The sequence below is a fragment of the Phascolarctos cinereus genome, unplaced genomic scaffold (assembly GCF_003287225.1).
Source record: "Phascolarctos cinereus isolate Bilbo 61053 unplaced genomic scaffold, phaCin_HiC Scaffold_2;HRSCAF=192, whole genome shotgun sequence".
NCBI lineage: Eukaryota > Metazoa > Chordata > Mammalia > Diprotodontia > Phascolarctidae > Phascolarctos > Phascolarctos cinereus.
Genome location: NW_027555625.1, coordinates 153,643,976 through 153,660,455, shown reverse-complemented (window position 1 = coordinate 153,660,455; position 16,480 = coordinate 153,643,976). Strand labels below are relative to the sequence as shown.

The following is a 16,480-nucleotide window of genomic DNA, read 5'->3' as shown; positions in this document are numbered from 1 at the left end:
TGATGATCACTTGTGCCGCTTCCTCTAATTCCCTGCTTTCCACCTCTTTTTTCTTACTGGACATAGTAATCAAATAATCAGTACTACCATTGCCTTTGGAATGACTCTGTCAATCAACTCTTCTGTGGATTAACTCACCATCCCTGTGACTCACCACACTATAGTCATCCCTTGCTTAAACCTGTTGTCTTTTCTCGATGGAATATAAGCTCCTTGAGGTTAGGGGCTGTCTCATTTTTAGTATTTATATCTCAATGCTTAGACCAATCCTGAGTGCATAGTAAGTGCTTAATTCCCCCCTTTTAATTCATTAAGCCATTCATTTACTAATATTTATTTAGTCCTTTCTAAACATTATTTATTGGGGCCTCACAAAAGTCCTGTGAGAGAGATTCTATAATAATATCATTACCATTTTACAAATGAGGAAAATGAGGGTCAGAGAAGGTATATGGTATAACCATGGTCACACAGCAAGTAAATATTGTGACTGGTATTTGAAGCTGGGCCTTCCTGACACGAAGTCCAGCTATTTAACTATTATGGCACATTTCTATCTAAAAAAAGCTTCCACAAGACCATCAGGGTAGAATTCCATTTCTATCCACTTCCTGCATTTGAATGACAAAATAATTCAAAAAACATCTGGATGAAAAAAATTTTTAATGATATCAATTCTCCATAAGTTTTGTCTTCAACATGCCAAATCACTGTCAATAAACAAAAATTTATTAAGTGCCAACTATGTGGGTAGCATGATGTTGGTATTATGATACTTGAAATCATCAAGATGATTGCCTTTATATTCTTCCCCTTTCTAGCCAGATGTTTGACATCCCATAGATATGGCCAAAAAGAATTCTGCTTCAGAATATTTTCTTTATTGTTCATTCTGCTCCCCATAATGGGCGAGTCTTTAAATTCACAGAAGAAGAGCCCATCTGTCATGTCTCAGTGAGTTGCTATTTCCTTCTGTTCTTTGTTGAGAGACCCAATCAAGAAAACATGACTCATTCTTCCATTATTTGACTTTACTTTCCTTGTTAACATCCCATGGCACTCACGAGCTTCAGCTGACCTTCAAACTTCAAGGAGCTTCAGAAGGAAACCAAGAATCCCCTTAGAACTTAGAACAGTTAGTCTGAAGGTCTAGGGACCTATTTTAAGCACAGGTGCCCAACTGAAATCCAAGCCTAGTGCCCTTGTCTTTTCCTGACAGTCTCCACCCGTTATTGTGGCATAGCCCTGTGGAAGCAATTGTTCCAATTGATTAAGCATCTTATACACAGTTAATTTCCTGAAGGCGGCAACATAGTTGAGTGAAAAGAACGTTGGATAGACAGATAGATGACCAGGGTTAAAGTTCTACATTTGCCACATGCTACCCATGTGACCTTGAGTAAGTTATTTATCCTTTATGTGCCTCAGTTTCCTCATTTATAAGACAATAGGGCTAGACTAAATAGGCTTTTTGTTTCCATTCTAGCTCTGCCCATGATCTTTTGATCCAAAGCAGTATTATATGCCTTGAGAGGCAACATGGCACAATGAAAAGAGTGACAGATTTGAGGTCAGTAAATAAATATTTATTAAGTGCCTACTGTGGGCACTAAGGATACAAAGAAAGCAAAAGGCAGTACCTGCTCATGAGGAGCTCACAATCTAATGGGGGAGACAACATGCAAATGAAGGTATACAAACATTATCTATACAGTATAAATTGGGAATGATCAATAGAAGGAAGGCATCTAAATTAAGGGGGATTGGGGAAGATTTCCTATGAAGGGTGGAACTTTAGCTGGGACTTGAAGGAAACTAGGGAAGCTAGGAGGCAAAGATGAGGGGGGAGAGCATTCCAGAAGTCAATCAGGGAAAATGTCCAGAATAAGGGGATGGATAGTCTAGGGAAAAAATTATGATAGCCTACACCAAGATGGTGGCAGTGTCAGAGGATAGAAGGGGACATATGGGAAAGAAGTTACCAAGACAAAGACTCCAGGCCTTGGCAACAACAAATTGGATATGGAGAAGGCTGAAAGGGAGTTAGGATGACACCTGGGTTGTGAGTCTCGGTAACTGGAAGGATGGTGGTACTCTCCACAAGGATAAGGAAATCAGAAAGAGGGAAGGATTTGGAGAGCCAATAATGAGTTCAATTTTGGATATGTTGAGTTTAAGATGTCTAGGGGATGTCTTGAGTTTGAAAGCTTGGCTCTGCCACTTAGTATGTATGTATGTATGTATGTATATATGTATGTATGTATGTATGTAGGTCATACTACTGTATGACCTAAATCAATTCACTTCACCTCCCTAGTGTAAGTGAACATAAAGTGTGAGCTGGGTGTGCTGGCACACCTGGGATAAGTATTTCCACAGACTTTTCCCCTGATGAGTACACCTTGATCCATACTCTACTAACATCTGTGTTCTTTAAGCTTTACTTTTGTCATCTCTGAAATTAAGGCCTTGTATTGGATTACTTCTAAGTTCCTTGCTACAACAAAATGGATGATTTTATGGCCATAAGTTATAAGTGAGAGGTACCAATAAGCACTACAGGATTTCAGAGAATTGAGGGAGGCCACTCTGGTACTGAATATTCAAGGAATATCTTTTCCTAGTGTGATAGAACTTTAACTGGGTCTTGAAGTATGAGTAAATACTTAGTAAATTGAAGAGATGGAATCACATGGTTCTGAGGAAAGAGCAGTGGAAACATCGTATCATCAGGGTTTACTAGGTGACCCCAGAGTCCTCTTCAACTCCAAGTCAGCGATCCTTTGATAAGAAATACCCAAGAGCAGCACTGCTAAACTTTAATAGAACTAGATCTCTGTGGGCCACATACTGATTTAGAAAATCACAAATGAACATTATCCATGTCGTATTATATTTTCGTTTATTTTGTTAAATATTTCCCAATTCCATTTTATTCTGGTTTGGGCTACGTTAAAAATTTCAGCACATGTGGCCCACAATTTGAGACCTCTACTCTAGAGAAGAGTTTGATTGAAGATTCAGAGGTTGGAAAATACAAGTTGTATTAAGAGGGATAGTTAAGTAATTGATAAATCTAAATGGAGTAAAGGGTTTAAATAAAATAAGGGGGTTGGACCCCCAAGTCCCTTCATGTAGGGGGAGTCATAGGGAACAATGCTGCCAAATCAGGTTAGAGTCAAACTGGAAAGGGCCTTGAATATCATACTAAGGATTCAAAATCTTACGCTATAGGCAATGGGGAGAAGTTTAGCTTCTTGAACAAAGGAGTAATACAATGAAAGGAGTACTTTAGAAGGGTCAAAGTGGCCACAACATAAAAATGGATTAGAAAGGAGTGACAATGATAATGAGACCAGTTAGGGGATTATTGCAATGGTCCATATGTGTAATAAGGTCTTCTCTCTGCACCTTTTTGATTATGTTTTCATTTTATATTTCAATCTTACCCATGCAAAATTATCACAGTCATAGATGAACTAGAATAGAAAAATGCATTTTAATATACAATTATCAAGTGAAATATACATAACATTTGTGAACATTTCACTTAATGATCATACTTATCTGCTTAATCTTTTCCCTTTCTATTTGAATTCAAATGAGATAATGTATGTGAAGAGCTTTGCTAACTTTAAAATACTACATAAATGTGAGTTTTAGCAAAGTGATACTTAAATAAGGAAAAGTACAAGTTCAAGTTTCTATATATAGTAAGGCATGCACGTGTGTGTACATGTGTGCATGTGTTGGCTTATATGTGAATATCCATGGATGTGTGCCCCAGGTATGTGCTTGTCAATGGTGTGTGTAGACTCAGGTGGAATGATTGTTCCAGAATCAAAAAGATGATTAAACAAATCTACCAGAAGTTGCAGTTTTCCTGGAGCAATTAGAGATAAAATTCTAACCCTATAGAACCCTTCTAACTCAGAAAGTCCTGAAGATTCTGATTACTATCTAAGCAAGGAGACCTAAATAGCACTTGTGGCCTGGTTGACATCATGAGATTGTGCCCAACATTTAGAGGGGGTGACATCCAATCCTTTATTAAAACAATTATCTTCTTTATATTTTCCATTGTCCCAAAGTCACAAGTAAAATAGGATATCATCATCAAGAAAGGATGATAGATGAAACAATAGGGAGTCACTCTGAAAGTTGGTGGAATAGGATTCGTAAATATTTTAAATATGTACATCGGTGCTTCCAAATCAGATTATGTAGGAATTGAACTAAAAATTAACAGTAGGTAATGAAGGCTTTTCAATACAAGGAAGGAAAGAAGCCCCTGGTTTTAATTTTCTCTTGTGGAGAGAACTAATCTCTCCCTTTTATTAAGGGAAGAGCTTTGTCTGGACTACTTTGAAGTAGAATTAGCACCCTATATAACCTCTGAATCCTCTCTGGCCCCTATTCCTTTTGGCTGGCTAGGGAGAGGGAAATGAAGGAGAGGGAAGGAATAAACATTTACAGTATCTATTATGTGACACTGGAAGGGGAATGAGAGGAGGAATTGTCTTGCTAGATGTAATGGAGAGAGAGGTGGAGAGTTGGAATCAGACAGGATGATAGGCCAATATATGAAGGATCTGTCATTTGTCAGGGTGGGGAGCTCCAACAATTCAGATCATGATCCATCCATGACTTAGTAGAAAAATTCTAGAGAGATGTCTGAAACATAGAAATTGAATGACTTGCCCTGAATTGCTTATCGAGTATGCTGTGAGACATGAGTCTAACATGAGACTGAACCCAGGTCTTCCTAACTCCAAGCCCAGTACGACTGCAGACTACATCTACAAAAGATATAATAGTATCAGTGAAAGATGGTATTATATAAATGATAAGCTCTCCTGATTGTAATGGGGAGAGTCAGGTGATTTAGTACCGGTTTATCTTAAAGGATCTTTGAAAGATCTTTAAAGACATTGAGAAGTTTTTAAGGTACATGCATTTAACAGCCATTATTCCACAAAGAGAAGGTTGAGTGTGCTCAGATATGAGCATAATTATAATGACACCAAATCTCTGTACCCTTCTTCATGTTTTCATGACGACATTTAATTTAAATCTTAGCACAATTCCTATGCCCAGGAATTTGTAGTCTAGTTTTTTAGTGGATGGACTACTAATATCTCCCCTTTGACTCCTTTCCTCAACTTCCCAAACCACTTAGTTTAACTCTGTCTTATGACACATTTCATGGTTTATTACATATGACAGTACAATATAGTAAAAAGAACCTTGGCCTGGAAAGCAGGAGACCTGGGTGAGAATTATAGAACCCTAGAAATGGCACCACTTAAAGTGGCCTTAGAGAGCCGCTGGTCCCTTGTTTCATACCTAGGGAAACTGACACTCAGAGAACGTGGGTGACTAACTTCAGGTCCCATACCTTAAGTGTTAGAGTTGGGACTTGAGCCCCAACTCCCTACATCAAGACCAGTGCTCATTCCACTAGGATATGCTACCTCATCCAGGCCTCACTCGGCTATTAGTTTTCTATGTTGTTGTTGTTCAGTGATTTCAGTCATGTCTGACTCTTCGTGACCCTACTTTGGGTTTTCTTGACAAAGATACTGGAGCAGTTTCCTATTTCCTTCTCCAGCTCATTTTAAAGATGAGGAAACTTAGTCAAACAGGGTAAAGTGAATTGAACTCATATTTGAACTCAGGAAGATGAGTCTTCCTGACTGCAGACCTGGCACTTTATGCGCTGTGCCACCTAACTGCCCTAGTTATCTGTGTGGCCTTGAACAAATCATTTAACTTCTTTAAATGACACTTTTTTCTCACCTGAAATAAGTTGGATGTTACATTCATATTACCTACCTTATAGGGTTGTTGTGAGAAGATAGTGGATATAAAATGATTTATATGCATTTAGTGTTTATGAATGTTATCTGTCATTATCCCCTTACCTTGTAATATAGAAAAACAATGAGATACTGGATTTGCAGTTAGGAAGATTTGAGTTCAAATCTTCTAACATTTACTAACTGGGTGACCATGAGCCTTAGGCAACTCTTTAAGATGTATCTACTAAGTTATAGATGGATTACAATCTGACTTTGCAAGAAGATCACATATCTTTGGTATATTGGCATACCATAGTTATTTGTGCATTTTTCTTATGTGCATCCTCCCAGGCTTATAAATGCCTTGAAGGCAAGGACTAGCACAGTGCCTTATACATAGGAAACATTCAATAAGTATGTATTGAACTAGAATACTGACAAGGGAAACTATTCATAAGAAATTCAGTGATTGCCTCTTACTTCTAACAGTGGGCATGCCCCATCTTTGCTCCCTCTGAAGTCATAATGCTAATATTCTTCACATCCACAGGACAGTGATGAAGAAACTTAAGGCAAATGACTGAACAGGGTAGTAACAGTGTATGGGGGCTAAGGGAGAGAGAAAGTAGAATCCATTTCTCCTATGTTTGGCATCCCAACACAGTGCTAAGTTTGATGTGAATAGTGTTGCCTTTTTCAAATAACATGTAAGATGGCACTGCTGAAAATTTCCCAATAGCTGCTGTGTTTTATAACCTGAATGACAAGCTTTTTAGGAACTAGAAAAAACTAAAATGGGACTTCAGAGCACAGGTGAAACTAGGATAGGCAATGGGGACTCTGCCCCAAGGTGGTAAATTTAGCACTTGTAGTCCCTCAGTGCTCTGGGATGAGCTTTCCCCACTCCAATAGCTCCTCACCTTATAACTTTTCCAACAAAAATGCTGTCCCTACTGGTGACCTGGACCACTCACTGTTGATGGAGGGCACATTCCATCCTGCTTTTACCAAGCTCAGTTTGTCAAGTTTCCCCAGGTACAAAAATCCCTATTTAAGGCATTGGTCAAAAGATCTTGGCTCTCATTTCAGCTCTTCAATATAATAACTCTGTGACCTTGGGCTACTCACTTTATTTCATTGGGCTTCAACTTTTTCATTTGTAAAATGATGGGCTTCAGTAAGTAGAGTCTCAGGATCCTTCTAGCTCTAAATTTAATATTATGGAAAAAAATTTTGGAGGTATTATGGTGGTAATCATATATCTATAGTATATGAGCTGGGGGATCTGGCACACTCACGAATAATGGGTACTTTTGGGTGCAGTAATAGTTTTTTGTTTTGTTTGTTTTTAGGCAATTGGGGTTAAGTTACTTGCTCACGGTCACACAGCTAGTAAGTGTCAAATGTTTGGTCTGAGGTCGGATTTGAACTCAGGTCCTCCTGACTTCCGGGCTGGTGCTGTATCCACTGCACCACCTAGCTGCCCCTGGCAGTTATAGTTTTAAGCTACATTTTGACTGGCATTATAAAGATTAGGTTGAGTTAATCACTCTGAAACATAGTCGAAATAGACAGAATGATGAATGAGAAACAGCCCTACAAACTTAGACCTGCAAAGTTCTGGAAAACATTTCAGTTTACTGATTTTCCTATTTTCAATTCTGTGATGTTATTGTTGCAGTAGACCCAGTGCGGCATAGTGGATCAAATATTGGGCTTGCAGTCAGATAGGCCTGGATTCAAATCCTATCTTTAGTACTTATTAGCTAAGTGGTCATGGAAAAGTCACTTAAGCTCTACGTGTCTCAGGTAACTCTGCATTGATAGGAGTGCCCTTCCATACCTAGAGTTCCCACTTCAAGGGTTGGAGCAGAACAACAAGCAAGCTCCAACCTAAGCATGGTGACATGTGGAGGGGAGTGGCAGGGTAAGGTGGCTGTGAATGATAGAATCCCTTTGCCTGGTCTCATTTTTAATCTCCCAAGCTCCTTGGGATCCTTTTTTTTGGGTGGGGGGAATGGAGGAGCAGACAGAAGCTGGAGAAAGTATAATACTGAAAATTACTATATTCCTAGAGATTGGTTGAGATTCAGACCACAAACCTCAGTTTTCAGTAGCCAGTCTGTCCCCCTTCCTTTTCTAATGCATCACTAGAAGGCAGTGACTATACTGAGTCCTTGTCTCATTACCAAAAGGATTTTCTTAACAATTCCAGGAACTGAAAAGTAAATAGGGCTGCCAAGTAGTAGAGAAGGTCATTCATGTGAGGTCACTTGCTTGGCTCAGGAAGCCTGTGTTTCCGATATGGGACTAGGTCCCTCCTCTGCTTGCCTGGCTTCAAATATTCTCCAAATTTAAACATTAAAATAACACGGCCCCAAAGGAGCTTCCTATTTCTGACTGCATGGTTTACAGAAGCAGGGAGAGGACCTTGCACATACAATGGGAGCTGTGTTTCCTTCAAACCAAATTAATCTGTCTCCGTGCCCCAATAACCGGTCTTCTTTGTTCTGTCTATAATATGTCTTAGTTTAAAAGCAAGAGATCCCTAAACCCACTCAATCATAGATAAATCATTGTCCCTTTGGTATTGAAGTCCAAGGAAATGCCTTATGAAGTTTATTCCTCCATTGTTCTTCATGTTCTTTGGGCAGAAGAGGGTGGGAGTGATTTGTTTCTGCTTTCTTCACAAGTGTCCCAGCCTGGAAAAGTATGGCCTCAGCTAGAGTTTCCTGTTCCTCACAAGTCTTTAGTTTATGCTTCTCCCTCATGCACCAGGAGCTGAGCTTCCCTGTGAGGACAGTTAGAAGGCTAAGAGCTGAGCATTTGGAGCCAAAAAGGAAACCAATGAATCAGCATAGGCAACTCATTTCCCCACTCTTTACCTTAGGTGTCCTTTCTCTAAACTATGAAAATCACAGAACTGGAAGGCACCTTAGAGATCATCTAGTTCAATTTCCTCATCTTCCAGATGAAGAAACTGAGGCTCAGAAAAGGGAAAGTGACTCTGAAAGTTAGGTAATGAATCAGTGGCAAAGGAGGCACAAAACCCATGTCTTCTTTCCCCATTCAATTTCCTTTCCATGCTGACCTCACAGGTAAAAAACATTGGACAAATTTTGTGAACAGTTAAAAAAAAGGAGCCTGGCATAGAGGATAGAGAATTGGACTCAGAGTCAAAGATATGGGTTCAAATTCCCTTTCTAACACATACTGGCTATGTGACCCTGGTCAATTCATTCAGTTTCTCAGTACTTCACATAACTCTCCGAGACTAAGTTGTAGAAGTGTTGATGATCTGCATTTGTAGGGGCATTTTCCTGGCCCAAGGTCCAGACCCTGAAAAGGAAGTGAAAGTAGACACTTTCAATTTTCATTGTCCTCAACTTCTCTGTAGAATTTGACACTGTCGACCACCCTCTCTCTCCTCCTGAATACTTTCTCCTCTCTGGGTTTTCATGACCTTGATCCCTTCTGAATCTCCTCCTATCCAACTGACTGCTTCTTTGCAATCTCCTTTGCTAATTCATCTTCCAGGTAACATTCTTTAACTATGAGTATCCCCCTAGGCTCTGTCCTGGCCCCTCTCCTCTTTTCTCCCTGCACTCCTTTTCTTGATGACCTCATCAGGTCCTGTTGGTTATATTACCTTTTTATCCAGATCATTGTCAGGTGCATATATCTATCCCTAATCTCTCAAACTCCAGTCTCAGATCATGAACAGTTTAATGGGTCTTTCCAAAAGGATGCCCCATAGGCATCACAAATTAAACATGTCCAAAACAGAATTCATTTGGGGCCTCGGTTTCAGGTTGTGATGAAATGAGGTGCTGGTGAGGCATTGAATAAAGGTTTATTTTGCCCAAACTCATAAAAGATACACAGCACTTATTTTCTCTGTACTCAATCTCATCATCATCATCTGGAGACCACTTGCCTTTGGTCTCAGCCACTCACCAAGTCTAAGAGGATCTGTTATGCACCCAAGATAAGAAGCTGCCTCAGAAAAATGGTGGTCCTCTTATAGAACTCATTGACTTTCCCACCCACCCCCCCAAAAAAAACTATGCTGTTTTAAACTTACCTATATACTACCAGTGTTAGCAATTTCGATGTGGTGCTTGAATTCTCACTTTTAATCATCCCATACAACCAACTAGTTACCAAATTTTCCTGTTTCTGTCTCTGTAATATCTCTTGTAGAGGTCCTCTTCTCTTCACCCTAGCTCAGGGATTTGTCACCCCTTACCTTGACTATTTTAAGGGCCTCCTATTTATTCTTCCTGTTTTAGTCCCTCCTCACTCCAATCCATCCTCCATACAGTTATCAAAGTGGTTTTTCCTAGAGTGAAAGGGGAGATAATAATGTAGTACCTCCCTCACCGGTACTTGTGGAATTACAATGAGATAGCATATAGTTATCCCAAAAATCTTGTTGGAGGTTTAAGCTTTAATAAGCTTTAAATCTGTGAGGATTTAAACACTTTTGAGACCTAATGCTTTGCAAATCTTAAAGCCTGTATAAATGTCAGCTATCATTATTAATATTATTAGGTGTAATTATTAAATCTGTAAGTGAAAATATCTGCAAATAAAGTTCTACTTTCCTGTTGACTTACACCAACACTTTAGAAGGGTTTTTGTCTTCATTTCTGTCTGGTCTTCATCTGGCAATTGCTTCTAACTTCTTTGACCTCTCAGCTTTTCCATCACATATGAAAGTAACACAAGACTTAGAGATGGAAGAGATAATCCAATCCATGTGCATTATTTTCTTTTCAGACAAAGTTTAATATTTTGAAAAATGCTTCAAATCACTACAATAATGCAAAGAAAATCTATGGGTAATCATTCATGTAAAAATGAATGTTCCTTTTACCATACAAAATGATCCCCTCTCCTCCAGAAATTTGTGGTTATAAGTTTAATTTTATCTATTTTGAGTTTTATTAAAGTGGGAGTGTATCTGTATTCAAAATGATCCTGATTCATTCCTGCTAACCATTTTGAAATTTCCAGTTAGGGTAATTCTATTTACGGGAAATTAATATATGATCAAAATAGCTGATGCTTTCTAACATCTTTAATTAAAAAAAATACCCTATCTTGTCAGTTTGAAGGTGGTGCTAGGTCTAGAGTCAGAAAGAGATGAGTTCTTTTTTAAAATAAATACTTTAATTTTCCAATTACATGTAAAGACAATTTTTAACATTCATTTTTTAAAAATTTTGAGGTCCAAATTTTTCTCCCTCCCTTTCCCCCTTCCCCCAAATGCTAAGCAATTCTAAATAGATTGTGTACGTGTAATCATGTAAAACATATTTCTATATTAGTCATGTTGTAAAGGAAGAAACATCAAAAGAAAAAAACTATAAAAAATAAAGTGAAAATAGTATGCTTCAATATGCATTCAGACTCCATCAATTCTTTCTCTGAATGTGAACAGAATTTTCTTTCATTAGTACTTTGGAATTATCTTGGATCATCGTATTGCTGAGAACTGTTATTCATAGTGATCATCACACAATGTTGCTTTTACTGTTGTACAATAGTCTCCTGATTCTGTTCCTTTTACTTTGCATCGATTCATGTAAGTCTTTCCAGGTTTTTCTGAAATCCACTCGCTCATCATTTCTTATCGCACAATAGTGTTCCATTATATTAATCACCACAACTTATTCAGCCATTCCCCAATTAATGGGCATCCCTTTAATTTCCCTTTCTTTTTTTTGACACCACAAAAAGAGCTGATACACACACACACACACACACACACACACATATACACATATGTATCTCAACCTTTTGTGTGTGGGGGTGTATGTGTGTGTGTGTGTATACATATATATACACACACACATACACACACACACACACACACACAACACACACACACACACACATATATATATATATATATATATATATATATATATGCATATACATATATACTTTTTCTTTTTGTTTTGTTTTGTTTTTATCTCTTTTGGGATACAGACCCAGTAGTGGTGTTGCTAGGTTAAAGAGTATGCATAATTTTATAGACCTTTGGGCATAGTTCCAAATTGCTCTCCAGAATGTTTGAATCAGTTCACAACTGCACTAGCAGTGCATTAATGTCCCAATTTTCCCATATCCTCTCTAACATTTATCATTTTCCTTTTCTGTCACATTAACCAATCTGATAGGTATGAGGTGGTACCTCAGAATTGTATTATTTTGCATTTTTCTAATCAACATTGATTTAGAGCATTTTTTCATATGACTAAAGATAAAAAGTTGAGTTCAGCTTCAGACACTTAGTGTGTGGCCCTGGGCAAATTACTTCACTTCTACCTCGGTTTCCTCATCTGTAAAATGAGGGTGATAATAATAGCACCTACTTCCCAGTGTTCTTGTGAGGACTGCATGAGATAATAATTCTAAAGCACTTAGCATAGTTCCTGGAACATGGTAAGCAATACTTAAGTATTAGGGCTTTTTTAATTTATAATGACTATTATTATTATTATTTGAACCCAAATTTTTAGACCTTGACTTATGCTAATTTAACTATGTTAAGGAGTATCATTATTAGTTTGATTCTTACTGTGAAGTTTAGCAAATACAGTAAGATTTTATTCTCCTCATTACATGTGTCAAAAGAAAGGGAAATCTTTGTTTCCCCCCCACCCCTATCCAGTCCTATCTCCCTACCTGAATAGCATGGAAAGCAGGAAAGGACCCGACTGAAGGGATGGAGACAAATACGACCCATATAAATTGCTAATCCGGGCAAAAGATATGCTGTCCAAATGATGGGAAAGAAAGGACATCTGACTGTGGAGCGACCCCAACTCAACCTGATATTGGAGATAGAGAACTTACTACAAGTTTTGAGATGGAATGTGTTTCTGGGCCTGCTTCTGAGAGCCTTGAGGTCATCAGAACTGTAGTCAAGGGACAAATCTAGAAGGCAGGGTTTTTTTTTTTTTTGGCTTAGTATCAAGCCGAGTGTTTCTATCAAGTTAAAAGACATCTTTGCTAACTTTTGTCTAAAACATTACTGGCTAAGAGTGCCATCTGCTAAAGAAGAATAGCCAGGTTTATTCCTCACCAGAAGATGAAGAAATCAACATGGAAAATGGCACCAGGGAGTAATGACTCTGCCATCTGTTTGGTATTGTAAGTTACATTGCACAGATGGCCAGAAGAGCCACAGAGGTGCCTGCTGGTGAGATATACCCTCAAGAATCTTGTAGAAGACATACCGAGGCTCCATATTAGATAGACATCTGCTCCATGTTAGAATAAGCACCTGTTGCAAATCCACCAAGGGCATGAATATGAATTCCTGAGGTTACCCAAGTTTCTAGAGCAGGTTGTTCTTACAGGTGATTGGCATGTCTTATGAGGCCTTCATGAGCTGTATCTGTTTTCTTCAACCTGCAAGTAACATCTTTTTCATTCCTTTAACATTGTGAACCATTTACTTGCCAAATGAGTCAATAAACAATACCTTGAGCAATAGAATATAGTGAAGAGTGAAGTTCCCAGACTATCTGTAGGAGGGAAATAAGGCAAAGTAGTGATAAATCTCCCAAATATATCCAGACACTTAGATTCACATGTGAGTCTCGACATAAAAAGAATATAAATACTCTTTCACAGTTCAAACTTCCTTATGAAGCTGACAGTACATCAAAAGTGAGAATTAAGTTTTAAGCACATTTATTGAGGTGTTAGGAATATTATATATGCATTGATACTTCCACTAACCAAAAACTGAGAGGTACTTTACAGCTAGTCCTTACTTTAAAGAAACCTGATCTGTGTAAACACAGATTCACATGGTAAACAAATTAAGATGGGATTATTCAATGCTTAGTGTAAAACTGTACAATTTTCATGCCCTGTTTTCTTTGACATCAGCAATTTCCATCAGAGTTCTTAAGCTAACTGTTATCATCACCAAAATACTTCACAAACTCCTCTAGTTGGTATTTCAAGCTCTTCACAGTCTGGCTCCAATATTTCCTGATTTAACTTCATATCATCACCCATCACATATTCTATGCTCCAGTCAAATTGGCCTGTTTGGTGCTCCTCATACAAAATATTTTATCTTTCATCCTTGTGCCTTAGCCCAGAATGTAGCCTCTGCATGGAATGTTCTTACTTCCCAGCTTTTCCTTCCAGAATCCCTACTCCCTTCAAGTCTCAGTTGAGATGCCATCTTCTAATCAAGGCTTCTCCTGCCCCTCTGCTCAGATGCTAGTGCTTTCTATTTCCCTCCAGAATTTACTTTGTATTGTCTTTTATTCTACTTTCCATTCTCTTATCAATAGACATGTTGTGCTTAACCTAGCAGAATGCAAACCGCATGAAGGCAAACACTGCTTCATTTTTGTATCTGCATCTCCAGCACCTAACACCACGCTTTGGGGGCCATCTCCAGTCTTTTGCCACTAGACCTAGATGACTCTGAAGGAGAAAGTGAGGACGGTGACTTCGCAATCTGTCCCTCATTTAAATCCAATTCATTTAAAATATCACCTTCCTGACGTCATGGTCCTCTTTGAGAACACAGGACAAACAACAGAACAATAACAACAACAACAACAAACCAAAACCCCATGCCTTCTACATAGCAAGTGTATAGCACCCCAACCTGCAGGTCAGATCCTGCAGAGGATGATTAGATGAGGTATTCTGGGGATCCTCATCCCAATGACAATAACTCACAAGTCCCCAACAACATTCCTATAATCAGCCAGTAGACACAATCAGATGAAAACAAAGGCATTTACTAAAGTAGCATATTAAGAAAACGAGCAGCAGAACTTCTCCATAAACCTGGATGCTCTCTCAAAGATACACCCAGCATCATCATGGAGAATTGATGCATATAGAGGTAATACATAGAGAGTCATATTTGTAGAGAACACCCATAGCCAGAGTGTGCACAGGCAGGGTATAGTTATGCCATCAGTGCTGCTACATTGATGAGATGGTCACACTGCTCCTGTTGACCTTGGTTTCACAGTCTTTGCCAAAAGCTGCTCTGTTGGTCACTGTGGGGAGATGCCACTTGCCTATAATTTCCACCACCTCTAACTTCTAGTTCAGCAGAGATTCTTGATGATTTTGTTCTCTAAGTATGATACTGTGGAATTATGTGGAATTCTTGAAATTAGAGTTACCCATAAGAAAACTCAGGTGTTGCCTGAGAAATTTTACTTTATCTCTTAAAAGACTAAATTCTAGAATGATGCAACCTAGGAAATTCAGAATTCCCTTTCCTCTACATGGCTTATGATTCAGGAGCAATGTTCTCTTAGGCAGTGTGTGAGCACATGCTTCTTATGGCTATGCCACTTCTCAAAATCACTACTACTAATTTTGGCATAGGGAAGGGAAATTTCTCTTACAGCACACACAGAAGAGGTTACAGGGAAAAGGAGAAGAATGAGTCCTCAAAAAATGAGTATTCTACCTTGAGAGCTGACCCCCAACAGAAGGAGTCAGCTGTCATCATTGTACCAGCTTACTTTTTATTGAGGCCTCAACAACAACAGCTACATATGAGATGAGGTAGTCTGGTAAATTCCCTGACCACCTAAGAGGGCCTCATCTGTGTGGAACTGCTTTCAGGAGACTGGACGACTGATTCATTCTTTGTTGGTCTATCCTGAGGTTAAAAGGAACTTTTTTCCCCATTGACTATGTAATTAGAATTGTCAGAGTATTCACAAGCCTTGAGTCAGCTGGTGGGGCTTTTGCTCACTTAGTCTGAAGGAGGAAGCAGCTAATTCATTCACACCATGCAGAAAGAGAGGAGGGCCTTAGAGCCTCCTTCAATCTCCCTCCCCTATGTGGCTCCCAAGATGAACCTGGATCTTTGGCCTTTTCATATGTACATTTCCATTTTAGGTACATGGAATGGAGTCTTTGATCCCACTTAGAAGCTTGAGCCACTGGGATCTGAGAGTCTGTGAATACAAGTGGAATGTTACAGCCAGCCCAACAATGAGGAACTGGTCCCGGGATTTCAGCCAGAGCAACTTTGAACTTGAACTTGGTAAGACCAATGCTATATAGGAATTCAGCTAAATTGTGCACTTAATCCTCTCACTCCTATCCCATACAGAAGTTATATGAGGGGGATTAATAAACTCCAAAAATGTTAAGGGGAAAGTTTATATGTTTATTCTTGTTATGTCTTTGAAGTAAATTTCCCTTCATAAATGTTAATCTGATGTTAAGCAGTTAAATAACATTGAGGTGATAGTCAATGGGCCCTTAAAATGGAGCAGATGGAGAAACAGAGCCAAGTTAACAGTAGAGACAATCACCATTCCCCTCAGGGTACTGAAAAACTGGGAAGAGATTTAAATGTGACAGACCAGATCATGAAAGAGCAGGGCTGGAGTCATAAAATGTCCAAACATGCAAAAATAGATGATAATTAATAATAATAAATAAATAAATATTGCTTTAACTTTTAACAAGCACTTCACATTTATTATCTCATTTAATTCTTACAACAACCCTATGAGGATAGGTGCTGTTACTATCACCATTTACAAAAGATGACATTGAAGTTGAGAAATGCTAAGTGACTTCGGCAATGTCACACAGCTTTATGTCACCAGAATATCATCCTTAAGAGTTTTCTATTATTTCCTTGGATTGGTTCA

General features: G+C 38.6%; 1 long non-coding RNA gene across 1 annotated transcript in view; it reads left to right on the top strand.

The window, feature by feature from the left end:
• The window catches only part of LOC144455600 (uncharacterized), a 77,195-nt gene extending 61,026 nt beyond the window's left edge, over nt 1-16,169 (top strand). The window contains exon 3 of the long non-coding RNA XR_013484321.1: nt 15,714-16,169. This is a non-coding gene — a long non-coding RNA (uncharacterized LOC144455600). The remainder of the gene's footprint in view (nt 1-15,713) is intronic.
• Nucleotides 16,170-16,480: the final 311 nt, after the last annotated feature.